At 34.1% G+C, this 22830-nt stretch overlaps 1 pseudogene; it reads left to right on the forward strand.

The window, feature by feature from the left end:
- The first annotated feature begins 1269 nt into the window (after positions 1-1269).
- The window catches only part of LOC149557085 (18.1 kDa class I heat shock protein-like), a 71498-nt pseudogene continuing 49937 nt past the window's right edge, over positions 1270-22830 (forward strand).

The following is a 22830-nucleotide window of genomic DNA, read 5'->3' on the forward strand; positions in this document are numbered from 1 at the left end:
AATTTTGATAAGTATCAGATTCTTACGTTCAGGTGTTGAGTGAAGAAAAATTGTATTAGGTGCCGAATTGTCCAGAAAGCATAGCTAATCCTATTCTAGTTTGAATGTGATATATGTCGAGTGAAAATAATAGGTGCCAAGTTAAGGTGCCAAATTTAGTACGATTGTTTCAGGTCCTGAGTAGAGTTTTTGGTTGCCGAGTTCAATAAGAAGGTAATTGAAGTGGAGTATTGCTGATTTAGGTGCCGAGTTAAGGTGTCAAGTTTAGAAGGATTGTTTCATGTGCCAAGTAGAGTAGATTTTTTAGATGTTGAGTCAAGGTCATATGTATTAGGTGCTGAGTTTCCTGGAAACAGAGTATGATTCAAAGTTCATTAATGTCGTATGATTTTATCAGAAGCATTTATGATGACATGACATGCACAATATATTTTGAGTGTTTCAAATCTGATTATTCTTTGATGAAATTTAATTTCTATTTCTGTGATTCAATTTCCTCAGGTGGCTAAATCTGAGTCATTAAAATGAATCATCATCAGTACTTTTTCTAGCTCTTTCAAGGACATTTTTTGTGCAAGCATAGATGACTTATATCATGTTGCACTGTGTAATTTATTGCTTGAGGAATGACATCTTCAATTGCACATATATGCAAGAGCTCAATTCTGTGATCTATGCTCGTGTTTGTGTTACAAGATGAGTTCTGGGTGGGATATAGCTCTGTCTTGTGAAATGTGTCACAAACAACATTTTGCCATCATGCCAAAGAATTTTCGTATATGCTTGCCACCAGCATTGGAGTAAATTGTGTTACCAAGTATTATTTCAGATGAGGTGTTGGATCAAATGTTTTTAATTTCTTCACTCACAGTCTGAAGAGCTATTCGGCATATCATTGGTGAATAATTTTTATATCCTTTGGCACTTCTATTTTTCTACTTGTCTCAGCTCATTTCAATTTTCCTTTCCAATGCTACGAATCTCCTGTAGTCTCCTAAAATGCTTCAAGCTTTGGCCCATAAGGTAATCTAATCTCACTTCATGGTTGATAACAAATTGATTTTGGCTTTGCAAAAGTATGACTTATGGAATGGAGTGGAATTAGTTGGTGGTTTGTTCTCACATTTTCAACTCTTGCACAATCATGAATTTTATGTTGTTTTTGAGGTGCTTAAGCATGCTATAGACATTGGTAGTTTCATTTATTTAAAACACGCTTTTCCACTTGAACCAAGATTAATGGTTGTTCATTTGGTGGAACGAATAAAGATGGTGGGTCAGGCTATGATTGATTTGCAAAAGGAATCTAATGTTTCAAACTCCAGGGATATGAATGTTGCTTCTATGCAGCTGATTGAACAGAATTTTTGGGATTTAATTGATGTGGTTAACTTGAATTTGGATTGGATTCATGCCACTTCAGAGCTTTGTTCAGGTTGGCGCCCTATTCCTGGTGGGCTTGGGTCAATTGAAGGTGGTTTTATGTCTGATTGGGAAGATTTGTAAGATAAGTGCTAATTGCTAGGATAAGTTTGTCATGAAGATAGTGCTTGGAAAAGTCCAAAGAAATAATTGTCAAGGTACTCTCTGGTTCACCGTTGGGTGGTAGTTGATACACCCCTTGTAATTATTTGCTTAAACTATATAAATCTATGTATATATTAGGGATGATGCTAGGTTTTCTTCACTGATTCTTTCCTAGTTGACCTCGTTGAATCAGACTTAATAAAATATTATAGTGGCTTGCCACTTTTGCCTAAAAAAAGAAGAAAAGAATCAAAACCCTTTTAAAAATGATATCAAGGATAATCTAAAATTACATAGTAAATTTTTGGAAGACATAATGTTGATTCATAATGATATATGTGATCAACTTATTATATGGGAAAAATAACATAATCCCCACACAAATATAATGAACAAAGAAAAGAGTAATCCTCATATTCCTGAAAATTTAAATAATATATTAGCCAATATAGATCAGAAAGATAATAATATCAATTTTCCAAACCTAGAAGTAAGCAAAAATTTGGTTAATATACTTCCATAAGAACTTTGCTAAAAGATAAAACATCAAATAAAAATAAACATAAAAAAGGAAAAAAAGACAATTAAAATAAGATTTTTTCTAAAGATGGAACCTTAGAATCTATTGAAAAAGATGAAACTCATAACCTTACCTATGATTTTACCCAAAATAAAGAACTTGAATTTACAACTAGCCAAAAAAAATTCAAGCTTAACCAAAACCTAAATATTACAAACAAAAAAATTAGAATTAACTAAATTTTGGGAAATAACTCTTAACAAAAATCAATCTTTTGAGGAAGAAATTAAGATTAAGTCTCTAGAACCAGAAATGCAACAAATAAACATACCGGATAAAGAAGATGATTCAGAAATCAAAGACAAAAATATTATTGAAGTCCAAAAAGAAAAATTAGAAATAGAAAATGAACAAATTCCAATAGATGAAACATATTCCTCCCATATTCAAAGAAACAATCTAGAGATTAGTAAGTTAGTATCTAATAATAATAGCAAACCAAAAATTATCATAGAATCTATAACTAATAATCAAGAAGTTCCTAATAACATCACATATAAAAATTGTGAAGACAACCAAGCTCAAATTTTTAAACTTATGTTAGAGGTAGAAAACTTCCTTAAAGAGTTTGAAATTTCTCCAAATTCATTAGATCGAACAAATTCATAAACTTATTGGGAAGAATTTGGCATTCTAGAATCATAATGAATAAAACCTTAAAAGGAAAATCTAAAAAAGAATAATAAGAAGGATAAAGAAATTAGTTTCAAAATATAGAAAGAATTAGAAGAAGATTATTCAGATAAAGAAGTAGAAAATATGCTAAAAAATAACACCTACAATGCAGAAAAAAAATATAGATAGCCTTGGATAGAAGTTAATTTGATTGGTTTAGAAAATCCTAACTCTGGTAGAATTAAAAAGAAAAGAGGTAGGAAATCCTTAGCTGAACTTAGAGTAGCTACAGGTCTGGCAGAGAACTAGAAAAAGATTAGTACCCTTCTACAAAAGAGAAAGGGGAAAAATAAAATAACAGTTTAATGAAGATTACAACTTGGAATATCAGGGGGTTAAATGATCCCAATTAAAAAGAATTTTAAAAAGAAATATAAATTTATTTGACTTAGAAATAGTAATAATACAAGAAACTAAACTAAATAAGAAAGAAGGATATTTAAAAAAAAACAATTAGGAATTTGGAAAACATACCTAGTGGAACCAAATGGAGCCTCAGGAGCTAGTGGAATCCTATGAGATCCTAGGCGAATCAATTATTCCCCCTTATATCCAACAAAAATTGGATGGGAGGTTTGATCAAAAGTTATAAGAACAATATACATTTTATAATTATTAATATATATGGTCCAATTCCTACTTCATGTAAAAAAGAAACTTGAAATGAGATAAGTTTTTTTTTGGAATCAAAGTCTTTTGAAAATTTTCTACAATGAGGAGACTTTAATGTAATCCTCAACCCTTTAGAAAAAGTGGGGGGATGATAAAAATATAAATCAAGTAATGATAGACTTTAATGAATGGTTTAGTAAAAGCAATCTATTAGATATTCCTTTATCTAATGGTATATACATATGGAATAACAAATGTCTAGACTTTAATTTTACAACAAAAAGATTAGATGGATTTTTCTTTAAAGGTAATTTAATCTCCTTTGATTTTCCCATAAGCTCAAACATTCTTCTTAGAGCAAGCTTGAATCATTTTCCAGTTAGATTAGAAATAGGTGATCCTCAAGTACTACTAAACAACCCTTTCAAATGCGAAAAAATGTGGTTCCTAGATAATATTTTTAAAGATAAAATCAAACAATTATGGAATGAAGAAGAATTTGAAGGATCCAAAATGTTTTGTTTCATATCAAAGGTAAAATCCTTAAAAAGGAAAATTAAGAAATGAAATAAAGAACACTTCAACAATACCTTTGAGGAAAAACTAAAAAATGAAAAAAACCTCAAAAGTTAAATGAAGAAATTACCGGGGTGGGTATGGATAATGATAGATATTATAAAGAAAAATACCTTTTGGTTAAACAAGAACTAATTCTAGCAAAGGAAGAAATATTTTGGAAAAGAAATCCAAAGAAAATTGGCTACAAGAAGGTGATAGAAAGACAAAATTCTTCCACAATAGTACAATAAGCAGAAGGAATATAAACAAAATTAAAAAAATTCAAGATAACTTCGGAAAAATAATGAAAAACCCTAAAGGAAATTTTGGAACTTTTGTAAACTTCTTCTCTAATATACTAAACAATTTAGATTCATCAAATTTAACAACTCTAACCAAGATGGTAAAATAAATTCCCAAAATTCTAATTGCAGAAGACAATCAATTCTTAAATAGAAAATTTTAAAAAAGAAGAAATTAATGAGGTTCTTTTTCAAATAAATCTAGAAAAATCCCTAGGACTAGATGCATTTCAACCCTTTTTCTTTAAAAAATGTTAGAATATAATAGGAGAAGACTTATGGAAAACAATTGAAGCAGCCAAAAATTTGAGCTCCCTCTTATAATAAATCAATAATACCTTTCTAGCTTATATTCCCAAAAAATCTAATCATGAAAACCCAAGAGACTTTAAACCAATAGTACATTGTAATACTATCTATAAAATTTTATCAAAAGCCTTAGCTAATTGAATGAAAAAATTTCTTCCCAAACTAATATCAAAAGAACAAACATGATTCATACCAAATAGATCAATATTTGATGGTATAATTATAATTCAAGGGTTAATACACTCAGTTCAATCTAACAAAGATTCATGTATGCTAATGAAAATAGACATTCGAAAAGCTTATGATAAAGTAGATTGGGGCTTTCTGTGAAAATCCCTTGAAGCTTTCAATTTTTCTCGTCAATGGACTCATTTAATTTATAACTATATATCTACTCCAAAAATATCTCCTCTAATCAATGGAACACCAAAAGGTTTTTTAATATTTATGAGGAATCAGACAAGGGGACCCTATATCTCCATTTCTATTCATTATTATGGTTGAAGCCTTTGGAAGATCAATCAACAAAGCAAGAGAAGAAAGGAAAATAAAAGGTATCAAAGTAACATAATGTAATGCCTCGCCATGGAACCCAAAAGAAATTCACCTATTAAGTCACTAAGTTTTCTAAACATTTTTTTTAAATATTCAAGCAATCAAGAAATAACATAGCAGAAGTCATAACTCACATATATACATAAACAATACAATAACAATTACATCTCTCAAGGGTTCCTTAACATTGAATCACATGCATAAGTTTTATGAAGATTAAATCTGATAATAAAACAAAGTCCATGCCATAGAATAACCATAAGTATGAAATCACATGAAATAATATACAAGTACATAAGATGCCACATGGCATTACCAAAATGCATAATCATCCTCTATGCAAGTCACAGGGTATGAAATGCTAAAAGAATATAACTCATGATAAAATACAACATCTCATAAGATCTAAAATAATCAAAGTACAATAAACCAAAATATGACCATAGAACTGAAGGGTTTGAGCAATACAAATCTAGAAAGCCCAAAGAATACTTGCATGCAAGAACTGGTCATAGAGAAGAAAAAGGAAAGAAGAGGCAAGGGTTTTGCTCTAAAAACATACAAACTGTATTATTAGAAATGAATCGTTATAGAAGGAGATTGAAAACATAAAAGAGAAATCATAAAAAGGTAGATGTCATTTAATACTTACTAATTAATTATTAAATAAGAATGGAAAGTGCATAAAGTGAAATCTTAAGAAGGGAGTAAAGGTAATTTTATAAATTAAATTAAATTAACACTTTACTCTAACACCCCCCCCCTTAAGATGAGCAACAATGTAGCTACAAACAAGGTAGAAAGAGTAAGGAAACTACAATGTAGTGCTGAAAGCAAACTTGGGTCCCAACAATAATGCCTGATGAGGTACCCAATCACAACCAAATCTTTATGAAATAGAGAAATAGAGAAAACCCAGTGGGAAAAACTCTACTCCAAAAAGAGATAGCAAGAAATGAAGGAAGGAAGGACTCAACATTGAGACCCCCAAGTGACAATTTCCTTCACCCCAAGCATAGAACACAATTGAAGATACCACAAGGATGCAAAAGGTTTAGTGAAGATGTTTGCAACCTACTCAGTAGTAGGAATGTACTCCAAGCTCAAAGTGTTATCTTAAATTAGGTGCGTGATGAAGTGCATGTGAAGCTCAATGTGCTTGTTCCATTGATGCTCAACTAGGTTTTAGGAAATGTGTATAGCACTTTGATTGTCACACCACAAAAATTTAGGACTATCAGGAGGAAATCCAAACTCTGTCATCAACTGTCAAAGCCACAAAACTTCCTGACTACCTGGCACATCTACCTATAATTTGCCTCTATAGATGGTAATGCATGAGCATGTTGATTCTTGCAAGACCATGTGATAGGACTAAAACCAAGACAAAAGACAACGTTGGAAGTAGACTTGTGATCATCAATATCACTAGCCTAATCTGAGTATGTGTAACCAAAAATGTGAGGATCCCCTGATGTATAGTGAATTCCATAACATGTTGTAACCCAAATGTACCTCAAGATATGTGTGGATGCTTCCCAATGACTCTCATGTGGATCATGTGAGAATTGAGAAACAAGTCCAACTGTAAAGGAAATATCAAGATGGGTGCAAGTTAGGTATAACAAACTACCCACAAGTTATCTATATAAAGTGGAATCCACTATAGGAGTAGTGCAAGTGGTAGATAAAACAACACTTGACTGAAAAGGTATGGGGGAAGGCTTGCAATTAAGCATGCCAAATCATTGAAGCATATCAAGAGCATACTTTTGTTGGAGTATGACTATCCCATCCAAAGACTAAACAACCTATAGGCCTAAAAAATAGTGTAGAAGTCCAAGGTCTATCATCTCAAACTACTCTCTCAATGCTAGTTGAACACCTTGTGTCATGGAGGATGAGATACCTATAATGATGAAATCATCTACGTAAAGCACAAGTATCAATAAATCAACCCTGTAATGCTAAATGTAAACTATAGGATTAGAATGACACTGAACTATGAAGCAAGTAAGAAGGAATCCATCTTCTCATACCAAGCCCGAGGGGCCTATTTGAGACCATATAAAGGCCTTCAAAGCCTACATACTAATGAAGAGTTCTACATAAAACAATGAGGGTGCTCCATATAGATCTCTTCATGAAGGGGTCCATGCAAAAAAGGTACTCTTCACATCCATCTGACAAATTATCCATCTCTGTAAAGTTGCAAGAGAGAGTACAAGGTGAATAGAATTCAACTTGGCAATAGGAGAAGGTATTAGAGTAATCAATACCCTCAACCTATGAAAAACCCTTTGCAACAAGACATGCCTTATACTTATCAATAGAACCATTTGCAACATACTTGGTATGGTACACCCACTGGCATCGAACCAACTGTCTTACCTTTTAGAAGAGGACAAAGATCCCATGTGTGGTTCTTGATCAAAGAAGAGTACTCCTCATCCATAGCCCTATCCCACTCTAAGTGTCCTATCACCTATGAAAAACTTTGTGGATGATCTAAAATGACATGAATCAAAAGTCTAGTACTTGTAGTCTAAGTACGAGTGCAATGAGCATCAATAGAATCACCTACCAAAGGTTTGATTGCATCAACAATATCACGAGCCCACTTGAGCACTCAATGAACAACTAGTGGAGGTGGTGAAGGGGGATCAATATCAATCACTTCCTTAGAGGATGCATAACCCTATGGAGTAGAAGAAGTATTGGGTAGTGAGGAAGATTAACACTCATCAAACTAAACATCTTGTCAAAGAAAGACATCTCTAGATTTAGTATCAAATAACCTATACACCTTCATATCCTCATAGTAGAAAAAAAAGATGTGTGGTTGGCTCTTCTTCTCCATGGCATTTTGCCAAGCATCTAGAATAAATTTCCAAGCCTCACTACCAAAAATGTGGAAAAAAAAAACATCAGGCTTGACACGAGTTCGAGTCTCCTTAGAAGTCAAGTATTACAATGCCTTGTGAGGCATCCAATTCTAAATATAGTTGGCACAATTGATAGCTTCAATAAAAAATGAAGAACTCATAGCTCGAGATTGAGTCATACAATTAGCCATCTCCTGTATTGTCTTGTTCTTTCTCTTTGCAACCTTATTCTCTTGAGGGGTGTGGGGAACTGTGAAATGATGTTTTAAACCATGATTAGTATAGAAATATTTGAAATACTAATTCACATATTCTCCCCCATTGTTAGTGCGTATACGCCTGATAGAAAGACCATACTACTTCTCCACAAATGCTTTAAAGATTTGAAATGAATCAAAGACATTAGACTTGTACTTCAAAAAGTACACCCATGTGCATCTAGAGAAGTCATCTATGAAGGTGAGAACATATCAAGAACATAAGAAAGATGGAGTGGGAAATGATATAAGATCATTGTGTATCAACTCTAATGGTGCCTTAGCATGTGTGGATCTACCTACTAGAAATAGATCTCTGTGATGTTTCTAAGTGCACAGTCTTGACACACACCATCAGTACAAGAGATTTGAGGTAGCCCAATCACTAGCTCCTGTGTACCCATCTTCTATAGATATATATTGTTGACATGTCCAATATGATCATACCAAAGTCTTCTCATTGTGTCTGCATGAGCAATGAAAGAAACACCTACATAATTGAAGCTCTCAAAGCAATCAAACTGATATAAGTGAGGTTGAAGATCAACACTACCAATAGCAATAACCAAGTTAGGATCATGGAGGTCTCGAATAACCATATTATGTGGTGAGAACTCAATTGTCTTTCTAGAGCCAAAATGACAAATTTGAAAGATAGACATGAGGTTCATAGAAATGGAAGGATCCAAGAGAACATCCTATAGTGAACCACCTTCTAAAGAGATAGTTCCTAAACCTGTGACTAAAAGCTATGTAGAATCACCAACTACAATTTGTGTAATAATACTCTGAGAAAGTGAGGTAACCAAATCAAGTGAGTGTTTCATATGGTGTGATGCTCTTGAATCAAGAATCCAAGTAGCTATAGAAGACAATGCTTATGCATCAAGAGCATGTCCTTTCCCTAAAGGAGGAGGTGGTGGCTTTGGAGAAGCAATACTATGCTGTTGCATGGCCTCCTCTAAAGCCTCAAGACATTTCAACACCTAGAAACTAGATGTCCTTCCTTGCCACAAAAATTGCAAGGATCACTTGTGTGCTTCTTAGTCTTGGAGGAAGACTCACCAGAATTAGAAGATTTACCATTCTAAGAGGGTTTCTAAATATCTAATTTAGGAGTAGGCTTGGAAGAACTCTCACTGCCTACAAAATCTATCTTGTGCTTTGGTTTTTACTTTGGCTTCCCTGTAGATGTCTAAGCAACCAATGCTTGTGTTTTTGAACTGGTGATAGTATCCAACTTTGTAAGCTTGGACTACTCTCTAGTCAAGTGATTACAAAAGACCTCAAAAGTGGGCATAACAAATCTAGGACCCAAGGCATCCATACTGAAATGGTAGGTGGAAGAGAAAACATGAAAGGTTGCTCGAAGCTTGGAGAGAATTAGGTAGATGAACTCCTTATCTATCTTCTCTTTCCTGCATCCCTGTAACAAATTCCTCTATTTTTTGTACCTCATAAGAAAGTCCTCAATAGAGGGGAAAGCATTGGGTACAAGAGAAGTAAGTTTTGCCTCAATCTGAAGTACTCTAAACTCATTGATGGTGCAAAATGAGTCTTTAAATTTGTCCCACATTTCTTAAGGAGTGGAACACTCATCAAGATGAAACTCTAAGCTTTTTGAAACACTCAAAGAAATTAGATCCATGGCTTCATCCATATTATTCCTATGTTGCAAATTCTGGTATTGACTCTAAAAAATTGGCTGCATTGTATCTAGACAAGACCACAGACCCTTTGAATGAAGAAGCCATTGCATATGAGATTTCCATGTATGATAGTTATGTGGGTTTAGAAGTACTAGACAAGAAGAGGTCTCGACCATTGTTTTAGAAGGGTTTTTTTGAAGTTTTCAGATATTATAATAGAAAGTAATATAAGAACACCCCCCACAATGCAAAAAATTGAACCCTAGCTTATAGAAAGAATGTGTATTCAAGAAAAGAAAAGAAAATGTTAAGGTTTGAATCACATATACCTGGTATAAAATATTGGTGAAATGATAGATAATCTAGAAAGTCCTCAAGAAGAGCTTTTTGACACTTTTTCTTGATAAAAAAATAGAGCTATAATGAACAAGTTACGCCCCTTGGAAGATGGAAGACATCAATGGACTTCACATGCAAAAATAGGTACCAAAATAGAAAAATTTCCAAAAATACCTACACCATTGTCTCTATCTCTGAACTAGATTTCTAAAATTTATTTTGGATTGAAAAAAGACTCTTGTATGCTCAAGATATTGTGAAAAAATAGATAGGGCCCTCGGAATGATAAAAATAATAATAAAAACTTACCATCATGGTGGTGTGGTGGTGGCACGCTGGTGGTTCGCTAGTGATTAGAGAGTGGTGTTGCTAGAGACAAGTGGTGGTGGTGGGAGATTGGCAACAGTGGTAGGTTTGTGGTTGCGTAGAGGTGTTGAGAAGATCATCGGTGTGGTTGAAGACATTGCTAGTGGTTTTCCAAATTGCCAGTGGTTAGTTAACCGTGTAGTAAAAAAATAAACCATTGCATTAAAAAATGTGTCTTTTCTTATTTTTTTGCAATTTTTTTATTTTTTGTGTGCCAGAGGTTGTACAGTCTAGGTATACAACAAAATTTTCCTCCTAGGTCAATGTTGTCAAAATTGACAAATTTTATATGAAAATAGGGGTTTTGACACCTTCTAAATCCATTTGTGAGGTCTATTTGGCCTCAAAGTGCTCTAAAAATTAGAGACCCCCTATTTTTTTAGAAAATACTCCAAAAATACTAGATATGTTATGTCAAACCCTCATTCTTCTTTTTCTCCAAATATTGAACAAGCTGCAATAGATCTGACTTTGAGACCATGAAGGATTTGAACAATAAAAATCCAAAAAGCTTGAAGAATACCCACATGCAAGAACCTATCACAGAAAAGAAAAAGAAAAGAAGAGGCAAGGGTTTTGCTCTAAAAATATGAAAATTGTATTATTATAAATGAATAGAATATGAGATAATTATAAAAGATCAATCCCCATAGAAGGAGATCGAAAACCTAAAAGAAAAACCCTAAAAGGTAAATGTCATTTAATAATTACTAATTAATTATTAAATGAGAATGTAAAGTCCATAAAGTGAAATATTAATAAGGGAGTAAAGGTAATTTAATAAATCAAATTAATTTAATGCGTTAATCTAACAATAATATAATCAAAAGACAAGAAGAATAGAACAACTACACAAGGTACATCCAATTGTCAGATCTCACCCGACCTCGTGGAACCTAAATGGCCCATTCCCATCATGTTGAGGAGATAATCTCAAGTCCAAAATAGATAACAATCCAAAAGTCATAACAAAAATCTAGGTCAAGGAATCCTTATAGTAATCTATCTCAAATGTGCCAAGTACACAAGTTATAACATCTAATCCTAGAGGCAACAAAGAGACGTAGAAAACCTAATATGCATGTAGGAAAGTGTCATCGCATGAGTCAACTATAATGCTACCCTATCAACTTCTTTGGAATTTGCCCTCCAAGTGACTCTATGCAGCATCAATATCCTTTCTCACAGACAAGGCATACTAATGAAGCAAGGTCACAACCAAGCATCATCTCTACTCCCATCCTAGCATGTACTAGCACTTGAGGCATGGGTAAGGTAACATACCAACTCTTGTTAATTCAGTTTAACCCCATTAATGAAATATTATCACTTATTAAAACAACTTACAATGGGTTACCCAAGCAACCTCTTTAGGGCTCCGACCTCCATCACAAGCCACTTCCTAGCATACACAAAGATAACCTACTGTAAGCTCATAACAAAATATCTCATAAAATAACAAAAAACCACATCAATCCTATAAGAGTAACTTAAAAGTATAATAGATAACTGATCAACCCTCAAAGGTTATAACATGAAATCACAACATGAGCTTACATACAGAACTAGTTCTCACCACAGAACACATGAATGCATCGCAATGGTTGGGAATGGAACAATTGTGACTAAATAACATTACATAACAACATTATAAATTGACCACTTCCCAAGCCTCTCGTAAACATATCTAATTGGTCAAATTACTAGGTTTCTCCAGACCCATCATAAGAATGAAGTATGACATTTTGACATGCATTTACAACAGGTGAAGTTATTTAGCCATATTAGTTTTCCATAATAATTCTCTAAGGTCAATTTGAGTAATAATTGAGGTTTTTGGTTGCCAAAGTTCTTGACTGATAAATTTCCAACTCTTAGTTCAATCAAACAAAATTTTATTTTCCAAATTAAGAATTCATATATTTCTAATAACTATGTAGTATCCTCTCAGTTCAATGATCAAATGTCTAAATTAGAAGATATCCCTCTTAAAGGAAAAAGTTAGACATGCAAAGAAACTATTTTAATACTATTTAATATTCAATTATATTTGTATTATATAATAATTACATTTAATTGATTAAATTTAATTAGCACTAAATAATAATTAAAAAATAAATATAATTAAATTTTAAATTAAATAATACTAAAATAAGCTAATTTATTATAATAACTAAAATTAGCTAACTTAAAAATAATAATAATAAACTAATATTTAATTAATAAAAAAATTTAATAAAAAAAGTAATATAATAGAACTCCCTTTGGGGTGGGCCTCATGTTCATGGCCCATAGGGCTCATGTGGCCCCTCTCCCAAAGGGAGGCAGCTGCCTAAGCAATTGTGCGCTACTTGTAAGTAGTCGCGATGACCAAGAATGAAGGGCAGGGGGTCAGGGGCACTAGTAGAATTGGCCTCATTTTTGGACAAAAATTGGTCAAATTTTCTACTCATGTTGGTCGAATGATCTAAAAATTATTTTTCATTATTTTTCTCGTCTAAAATTTGACCAATACTTGTTAACATCATAATTTTGACACAAACATTGGTCGAAAATGAACTCCCTTGTTTGCGAGAAGGTCCATCAAACTTTTGACCAAAGCATCGATCTCGACCAAGATGTCAAACCCATGATGACATCCTCGTCAATTCTTTGGTCGAAAGTTTGATCAATTTTGATCCATTGATTAACTAGGATGCCAAACCCATGACAAAATCCTGGTCGATGCTTTGGTCAAAAGTTTGACCAATGCTTATCAATATTGGTCTAACTTTTGACCAACATGATTTGTTTAAAAAAAATTACCTAAAGATAATTATCCAAAGTAATAACTGATGATAGCCTAGTTGGTGATTAGTTTGGATATTTATCTTTAGGTCTTTGGTGCAGGTCTTTGGTGGGTCTACCACCACCTTGAGATGAGATTTCACAGACCTATATTGGTGGCACTTACAGAGAGATGAGATTCTAGTATGATGTCATTCCATCTCCTAATTGGGAGATGTTGGGAATTGGCCATTAAATTAGTAAACATCTATTAGATCCTATATATTCTCATATGCGGGGAAAAATTATGATAGATAAACCCTTGATAGTTGATATCTATGAGTCATGCATCTATAAGGTTATGGTAGGTTAGTGGATGATAAAGGACATCTCTATTTATGGTTGCTTGAGTAAGGATGGTGTCAGATTCTATTAATGTGGTAACTTTTGATAACCACAATGGCACTACAAGTGGCTATAGATGGATGAGGTTCCCATCTATCACGGTGTTTCACTCCCTACATCTAGACCATGGAGAAGGATAAAATATATGTTGGGGTCAGAGCATGATGGCCCACCTATACCACAATCTCAATTGCTATATACACCATGAGTATCACAAATCAAAACTTACCATATATATTAGGCATGTATGTTAGAGTACGTGATGTGCAATAGGCATGTGATTTAACCTTATCCTATTGATTCTTAGCTCCCTCACACCTACATATGTTCATAAAAATCAAGACAAAAGGAACAAGGAACTAGTTTTCCTTTAGGTGAGATTGAGATAACACTTGCTCCAAAAATAGTTTGACACCTTCATCCATTGAAATACATATCCTAAATAGGGTCATGATTGATTGTGAGAAAGTTGTCAATAAAAAACAAATTGAATGTGGGAAATGTTTTAGGTGAGGAATTGGGAATGTGGGAAATGTTCTCAATTCCCTTGAATGACTTCTATGTTTTAAACTTAAGGTTGAACCCAAAAAGACACATCACCCACTTTGTTAATCTCCTTGAAATATCAGCTTTGGAAAACAATTCATAAGTAAATTGTTCTTAGTGACAACTCAAGTTTTTATATGTTGAAGGTGGTGCCTCAACTTCTATGTTGTGAAAACTATAGCAAGACATTATTTTTCCATGGCTGAGTTACGAGAGTTATAGTCAACAAGAACATGACTAATATAATAATAAACTTTATTTTTCTTGTCATCATACTAAGCTAATAATGTTTCTAAAGCACTGTGCAATGTTGAAAATATAAAGGGCCTATATTACATAGTGTTCATCAACATGGAAGGATTAGAAAGCTTTCTTGATGGAATCAAAATCCTCCTAGCATTCACCTCCCCATTTGAAGTGCACATCCTTCTTTAACAATCATGTAAATGGAATAGTTAGCTCAACCAAATGATTAACCCTTGGATTCATGAAGCTTGTTAAGCATGTATAAGTTAGCATAACATTAATAAGAATAGTAAATGTAAGTAGATTAATGTCCACAAATTTTTGGACAACAGGGAAAATTGGACTATATTTGTTCCTAACAATCAAATTGAATGTAATGTCATATATTATATACCAAAACATTGTCCCAATATTGTTAATTCAATTAGAATTTGAAAACATTATAACTACACTCATAATGTTGACTATCCAGGTGAGCTATTGAGCCATAAAATTGATGTTCCATGTCATTACACAAATATGCTTAATACATTTGATTTGAGCTTAATACCAATTGGGAAGTTTTGCTAAGTTCTATATAAATCATGCACTTTAACAATATTATCATATGAAAGAGGTAAAGGTTTGAAAGGAGGAGTTGGAGCATTTTGGAATGTGAAAGAATCAATAAAAATGAGTATCTTTTTGGAAGAAACTTGATGAAACTGAAATGGCAAATTTCTCTCATTCTTCTTCTTCATCAGTAGATGGGGCATTAGCATTTACAAATCACAACTTCAATGTGAACATGCTACAAGACCAAGATAGCCCTTTTGTGTCACCACTAGTTCCGACACTTCCTCCTCACCCTCAATGCTAATCATTGATAAAATTGGTAAGTGAAATAGTTTAGATTGATCATTACAGGAAAACCTAGAAGAAAGATTGCTTAACTTTAGTAAGAAGAATTAAATTGCTACTACCTCTTTTTGAGGAATCAAAAGACATGCACCATGGAATAGGATATTTTCTTCTATTCCCTATATTTATTCCTTGGAAAAGGCCTAGAAATTTGCTAAAGCTTCACTTCAACTCTTTCCTAATGGCAAAAAACTCTATCTAGTCTTTGATAGTGAGGTAATCACAAGAAGGATTCAACAATTAACTGAGTGGTGCAAGAGCAGCTAGGATAGGTGGTTAGCAAGAAAATAATAGTCTTGGAAAGACTTATATGTAATGAGGCCACTAGTTTGGGGGTCCTTATGCATGTAAAGAAATAATGTAACACATTATAGGCAACTTGGTGTCAAAATGTTGCATAGGAAAAATGTTGTCAATTAGGTCCCAAAGTGCTAAAAGTTGTCTTAGAGGGCTAGTTAAGTGTAGGAGGGTATTTAGGAATATAAATTACCTAAAAATGGTCTACTTAACATCCATGGTTGATTTGGAGTCATGATGTTTAGCCTCATAAAGTCTAAAGTGTAAAAATGCAAAAAATTGTCAATTTTGCAAAAAAATGCACATTGAAAATTTTACAAATTTGTAATTTTCTTGTCCAAGAAGTTGTAAAAGTGGTTAGAAGGCATAAGGAGGTTACCAAAAAGTATTATTTGGTTTATTTAGTTGGATAATGAGTTGTTAAAGCCCTCCAAGTTACCATTGTAGAGGTTGGAAGTTTTTGGGAGTACAGATGCAAATGAATTCATGAAAAGAGCTGACAATGTTGAGTAAATGTAATGGATTTGATAGCAACATGATACATCTAGTATTTTTGTGTTTAGAATTGGTTTTAGAATATTTATTAATTTCTTTTTTCTCTAGTTTCAAGGTCATAGAAATCTGTTTGTGATTGCAATAAATATTTTTGTAATCTGCCTGTTTGCTGGCTAGTATTGGGGCAGGTGTTACAAAATGGTGTCTACCAGCATTTCCCATTGTTAGAATCCTTTGAAACCTTGATAAATGCAAGTAGACACATTATAATTTGTATTATAGGAAGGATGGAGTAGGAAGTGTTGAGCTATCATTTTGCATGATGCTTAATGACAGGAATCCTTTCAAACTCCTCTCTTGAAAAGCTAATCTAGGATCAACTCCAAGGTTCTGGGTGATCTTGTGACTTACTAGAATCCTCTTAGCAGAAGATAAATGTGAGTATTCATGAGGATGCCTTTTCTAGTTTGACCAATTTTAGATAAGATGTTGAATCTTCTTGCTATCTCAAAAGAGTAACCACACAAAAAGAAATATATTTTTATATTTTCTGTTTATAATTAATGCAATTTTAACTATGCAATTATATGAATTCCTAAATTAACCAAGTGTTTGTAAAATAAAATAATAAATATAGGGTAATAAGAAGTTTAAGAAAATGTCTTGAAAAATAAATCCCTAATGGACATAAGCCACAAAAAAAATGCATCTGTGAGTTACGCCTTTGAAAATATTGACAGGTAACCAATGAAAATAGGAGTAGCGCTTCCTTAATTCCATTGATGCAATCATCAATGGGAATTTAGTAGTCATAATATGTTTCACTTCTCATCAAATCACAAGGCCACAAAAAGTGTGCTCATGCAAGACAAAAATCTATGTAGGAACAATAGGTGATCTCTTCTCCAACTAAGTACGTCAGCAGAATTTGTAAACAGACAACAAACACCAATATTAAAATATCACTCAATCAAAATAACACAACAAAACCATTGGATCCATTACACTCCATGAACATACATTCACAAAATATAACACACTCTAACAAGAATAACTACACTCAGAATGAGAGTACCAATAGCATATATTATTGCATCAAAATAATGGCTTGGAATACATATTCAATTCCTCAATTTATAGGCAATTGTCTCCTCAATTTGTGTTGAGAGTGAGAGATTCCTTTATGCAAATATATGTTCAAAACTAATACAAAAAATCTAAATATATACAAGCTGACTCTCTAGGAGGTGCTAAGTAGGACTCCACCCTTGTTTATACCAATTAATGGGTGCATGAGCATTAACATGTCTTAAAACAAAGAAAGCATGAGAAAATAAGAAGAAGGAAGCTATCAAATGATGTAGGAGTCTCTAGAGATGCCAAAAATAGAAGCTCAACCTTCTTTGGATGTTTGTAGGAGTTGAACTATTATTAGAATGCGTTCCGGTGTATGGAAAGCTCTAAATTTGGAACTGGTAGTTAACTATTGGTGCACCTCTGACTTCTTCAAAAAAATTCTGGTGCACCTTTGGAGAAGCACACCTTTGGAGAGGCACACGTTGCACACCTTAGTGATAGGGTTAAAAAAACTAAAATTTTCCCAAGTGTTAAAACTGAAATTTTAGCTTTAGGGTTTTGTTCCCCTTTATACCAGAGCTATATTTGGATGTTTGCTCTTGAATTTATCTATTATCTCCATCACTTGGGTTGCATCCAAAAAATCAAAAGCACTATATAATTCTTCACTATGTACTGGTAATTGCCCACTTCTATGTGAGTCTCTGCAAAATCTTTTAGTTTTACATCTAATTCCAATAATGCCTCCTCCATCTTAAATGCTTGTCTAATGTCTTCATTAGTTGAAGCTTCATCAAAGATCTTTCAAAATTGTTTTATGAATATTTTTACCAGTAGGAGTTTATCTCTTGACTCATCTTCAAAAATGTCAAGGCACACATCACCATAATACTTCTCTGCTTCCAAAATTTTCTCTTGGGTTTGATCCTTAAGCTTATGAATATTTGCATGTAATGTCTCCATTACTTTATTACTAGCCACAATCTTCTCAATCTAATCATCTAACTTATCTAACTCATCCCTTGTATATACATCCATCAACATACAATACCTATGACCTTTTATTAACTACAACACTCGAAGGTATTTTCCCCAGGTATGTACCTCATCCATCAATCCAAAATCTTGGTTCAAAATAGCAACTAGTTTCTCTGCATTATTCTACATATGGTGTAGTAACTTAAGGTTTCTTTGTATTATCTACACACCCTTTTCCTCAAAACTTTCTCACCATAATTGACAAGCCTTCAAAAATGGATCCACTTTTATAACTTCCCACTCTTTATCTTCTTCTCTAAAGCTGCTTCAAGGGTGGCCTCTGGATTATCTAGGTCAATAGGACTGACTAATTCATGTAGAAATCCACTCATGGTTTCATTCTACTTTATCAACTTGAACAATTCAATCTAATCTTTGTCTAAGTGCTTAAATACTTCTTTGATTCTAGTAGTAACCAAAACTTTGGCAGTGTCCATTTTTGGCTTTCCTAGAAAGACCTCCTTAATCTGATAGTCTTTTGGGGTTAGATATTCAATTATTTCATGTAATGGAGGGATGGAAATATGAGCCAAGAAGTCCAAATTTTGGTTCTTCATAATGAAGGCCAATACTTGCACATCACCTGTAGGTGGCTCAGGTCTCTTGAGGGCTTCAACCAATTCTTTTATTGCCTCATCCTCAATGCAATGTAATTGCCTCTTCTTTCTAATCATCACCTTCCTTTTCAAATAGCTTGGAGAAGTTCCCATCAGAGACATATATTGAGCTAAAGAGGTGGTTTGTATTGCTAGCCCCTTTCCCTTATCGCTCCTCTCTAGAGTCTTCTCTTTCTATGAGAGATTTACATCAAGCATCTTTGTATCAGTTGAGTCCACAATCCTTGCCTCTATATCTTAGGAATTTTTTTGAGGTTCTTCATATATCTATCCCTCTTCTGATACTTCATCAGTGGGTCTCTATTGTGGCTCTTCTTCTTGCACTCGTTGCACCTATTCTTCATCGACCGGAGGAAGAGGAGTGGTTGAACCTTTATCCAAGAAATATAAATCTTGACTTGGTGATGGCAGGGCACCTTGAAGTCCTTGTGGTTGAGGTGTTGATTGACTCCAATGCCCTTCCAAAGGCTGATTTGTTAGTGTATCCCTTATCTTATCACCAACAAGTTCAGTGCCCACAAACATGAAGTCAAAATTTGAAATATTAAATTCATCATTTCCTTGATTCTCTTTCTCTTCAATCTATTGATGTAGCTCATCCTCCTAAGTAGTAACTTGAATAGGTCGTGTAGGAATGAATGGTGATGTTATGGTGGAGCTCCTTCTCCAATCTTCCTCCATGGCCCTAACAAGACGAGTCCTTTGACTCAAGGGAAGGTCATCCTCTTCATCTTCTTCATCCTCTTTAGGGATGGTTTCTAGAATTGAGGGAATAGGAATAACCCTTCTTATCACATTTTGTCTCCTAGTTCTTCTTACTGGAGTCTTTTTATTCTTAGCTTTCTTAGCTATTGATGGGGAAGCCTCTTGACTAGGTGGAGACACTTCTTGTCCTTCTTCTTGGTCAACTAGAGACACTTGTTGTGCTCTTTCTTATGATCCTTGCCCTTGTTTAGGTGGCAGTCCTTACAATTATCCTAGACTTGAGTAGCTTCTACATTTTTTGGCTCTTGATTCTTAGGGGCTTGACTTGCCTCCTAGGCTTGAGTCCCTTCAGCTTTGGGCTCAACTTGTCAAGGAGAATCTCTCTTCCTCTTATTCTTTCCCTTGTCCACTTTGAAGTACCCAACTTCCCTATCATGTTGATATAATGTCTTTGGCCTAATTGGAGATTGGGATGTGAATGTTGGTATTGTAAACTTCACCCCTCTACTTTTCATTGGGTTGGCTTTAGCTTGGAAAACTACTACTTGTGGAACTAGGTCTAGCCTGAAGGGCTTCTTGATCCAATCTTTGGTTAATTGAATAATATGTCTCAACTTGTAATTGATATTTGCATTCTTCTCCCTGTCAATCTTTGCATTCATGATCAATAAATAAATATCTTATCTTGATTGTATAAGGGATCCAAGACCTCTTCTGTGTCTTATTGAACTGATTTCAATGGGACCTTAACCTTAAATAACTTTTCTACCAGATAAAGAGTCATCCTATAATAGTCCCTAATTCAGATATTATAGTCATCTACCACATTCATCCAATGATACTCTATAGCATCCTCACATTCAAATTGCTTTCCCACCAAATATTGGATTTTGCCAATATTGTCAAAACACGGACAAGGGGAGTTATAATCCTCCAAGGATGACTGATCCCATTATGAATCAAAAGTCATTATGTCTACTTTTTATTAACTCTGAAAGGACCTATAATCATGGGCCATACCCAGGTCTTCTTATGCTATTTTCTCACTCTTTCATTTGCCGATGTGAGTTGCCTTGCTATCTCTAGCAAAATGAGTCTCTTAGACATATACCTAGGGAGCTTCTTAAGATTTACCATTTTTCCCACTACCCTTAGCTAAGTAAATGTCTTAAATTGGATGTAGTAGCTGCTTATTTATGCAATTCTTACTGCGGTCTCTACTAACATCCTTTTTGCATAATCACCTTCAATGAATCTAATTATTGCAAAAATGAAAGCGTCATTCACAATATGATACTCTTTACTTCAATCTCAAAATTCCTTCTTCACTAGCTAGGGGTATACCACATACAACCAAGCATTAGCATCTTGCATGTTTCCCTTCTTAAATAGCCTTGTGTAATTAGTAGTCCTTGCTACTAATAGATACCAAGTACAAGGTCATATAGAATCTTGGATCATTTTTGATAGCAACCAATTGTTCATCCAAATTATCACTAAGCATTGTAGCCTAGTCAATTGGCATCTTTGCCATTTTGATGGTTTTGATGAAGTGTACCATCCATATGTTTAAGTGTGCTATTGCTGGTAATCCCATGATTCTGCTCAAGAGCACTATAGAATGTCTAATATCATCCTTCATGTAACCTCTTGTCATGTCTACTTTCCCCACTCTTCACCCCATAGGTGTTCTATCTATGAGATATTAGGATTGAATGATTTCAGTTGCTTTCTATTCATTATCTCTATACTACCTTTCTACTTGATGGTGTGCCATTCTTATATACTTGTTTGCCCTTAGAAGATGAAATAATTTCTCTATGTTCTTAGGTCCTAGATCAAGAATGATCTCTCTTGTTATGCTTTTGACCACCCTCTCTTCTAAAACATTATTCTCAGTCAAAGCCATGATCAACTTAGAAAATTCTACTGAAATAGGGTGTGAAGCCACATTTACTAATCCTGATCTTATGAGTCTAGAAACCATTGGGGACCTCTCATTTGGTTTTTTGCAGAGAATGAGGAATCATTCCAATTATTATGACCCATTTCTATATCTTGGATCATCGAATATGCATCCTGGAAATAGGATTTGGATGGTACACCCTAAAACTTGAAAACCACTAGCTTAGGAGCAATCTTTGCTGTGAGGGAAAACAAAGAAGAATCCATTATATCTACACAAAATAGAAGCACATTAGTCTAGAAGGTGGAGAAATCAATCATAAACAAACCTTAATTAGTGAAAAATTAGACCCAGAACCCTAAAACCTATTTAAAACAACCTAAACCCTTATTTTTAACTCTGTTGCACAGTTTTTGGCCCACCTTGTGCAACTTTTTCTTTATGCAAGTTCTTCATACTTAAGAGTGCACATATGCACACCCTTACATTTGGTGAATAATCTTAGTTTTAAATCTAATGGTACAAAAGTATGCAACTATGCACCATTTTTCGTTTAATTTAGGGTTACATATGAAAGGTGCACATATGCACACTTTTCAAGTTATCTAAGTTGGATTTTTGATTGCATTTTAAATTTTGGAAATACAAAAGTTGTGTACCTTGTGCACCTTGGATGGGTGCGCAAGGTGCACACCTTTCACTTTGTTTGTGTTTGTGTGTTTATGCAAGGTAGTGAAGACAAAAGCACACCTCAAAAGGTGTGGAGGTGCACTAACAGAGCTTGGAAAGCAACAATGATGTTGAAGAGGGGTGAGGCCCCAGGATTTTATAGGTCTAGGGAGGAGCATACCCTTTGGTGGTATGCAGCTACGCATGTGCACACTTACAAAGGGAAGTGCTCCCCGCACTAACTCACCTAGTGCATGAGCACACTTGAGAAGGTGCGCATGTGTGCTAGGTGCACAAATTTACTTTGAAAAACACTTTTACATTCAAAATATCCAGTTTCTGATAACTGGGTTTCTCAGGTAGAGGGCCAGGCTTTTCTTTGACACTGCATAAAGCCCTAAAAAGACTCAGACCTAAAACTAGTGGCCTAGAAAAGAAAAAAATTACTAGGGGGTCCCTATTTCTCCCAAGAAATGGGGTGTGCATTGTGAAATTACAACATGAAGCACATGGCTGAACCTTTTTCTTGGAAGCCCTAGGCAAGATTGG

The sequence above is a fragment of the Cupressus sempervirens genome, chromosome 5, assembly GCF_028749045.1.
Source record: "Cupressus sempervirens isolate cs-2001-9-10 chromosome 5, ASM2874904v1, whole genome shotgun sequence".
Classification (NCBI taxonomy): domain Eukaryota; kingdom Viridiplantae; phylum Streptophyta; class Pinopsida; order Cupressales; family Cupressaceae; genus Cupressus; species Cupressus sempervirens.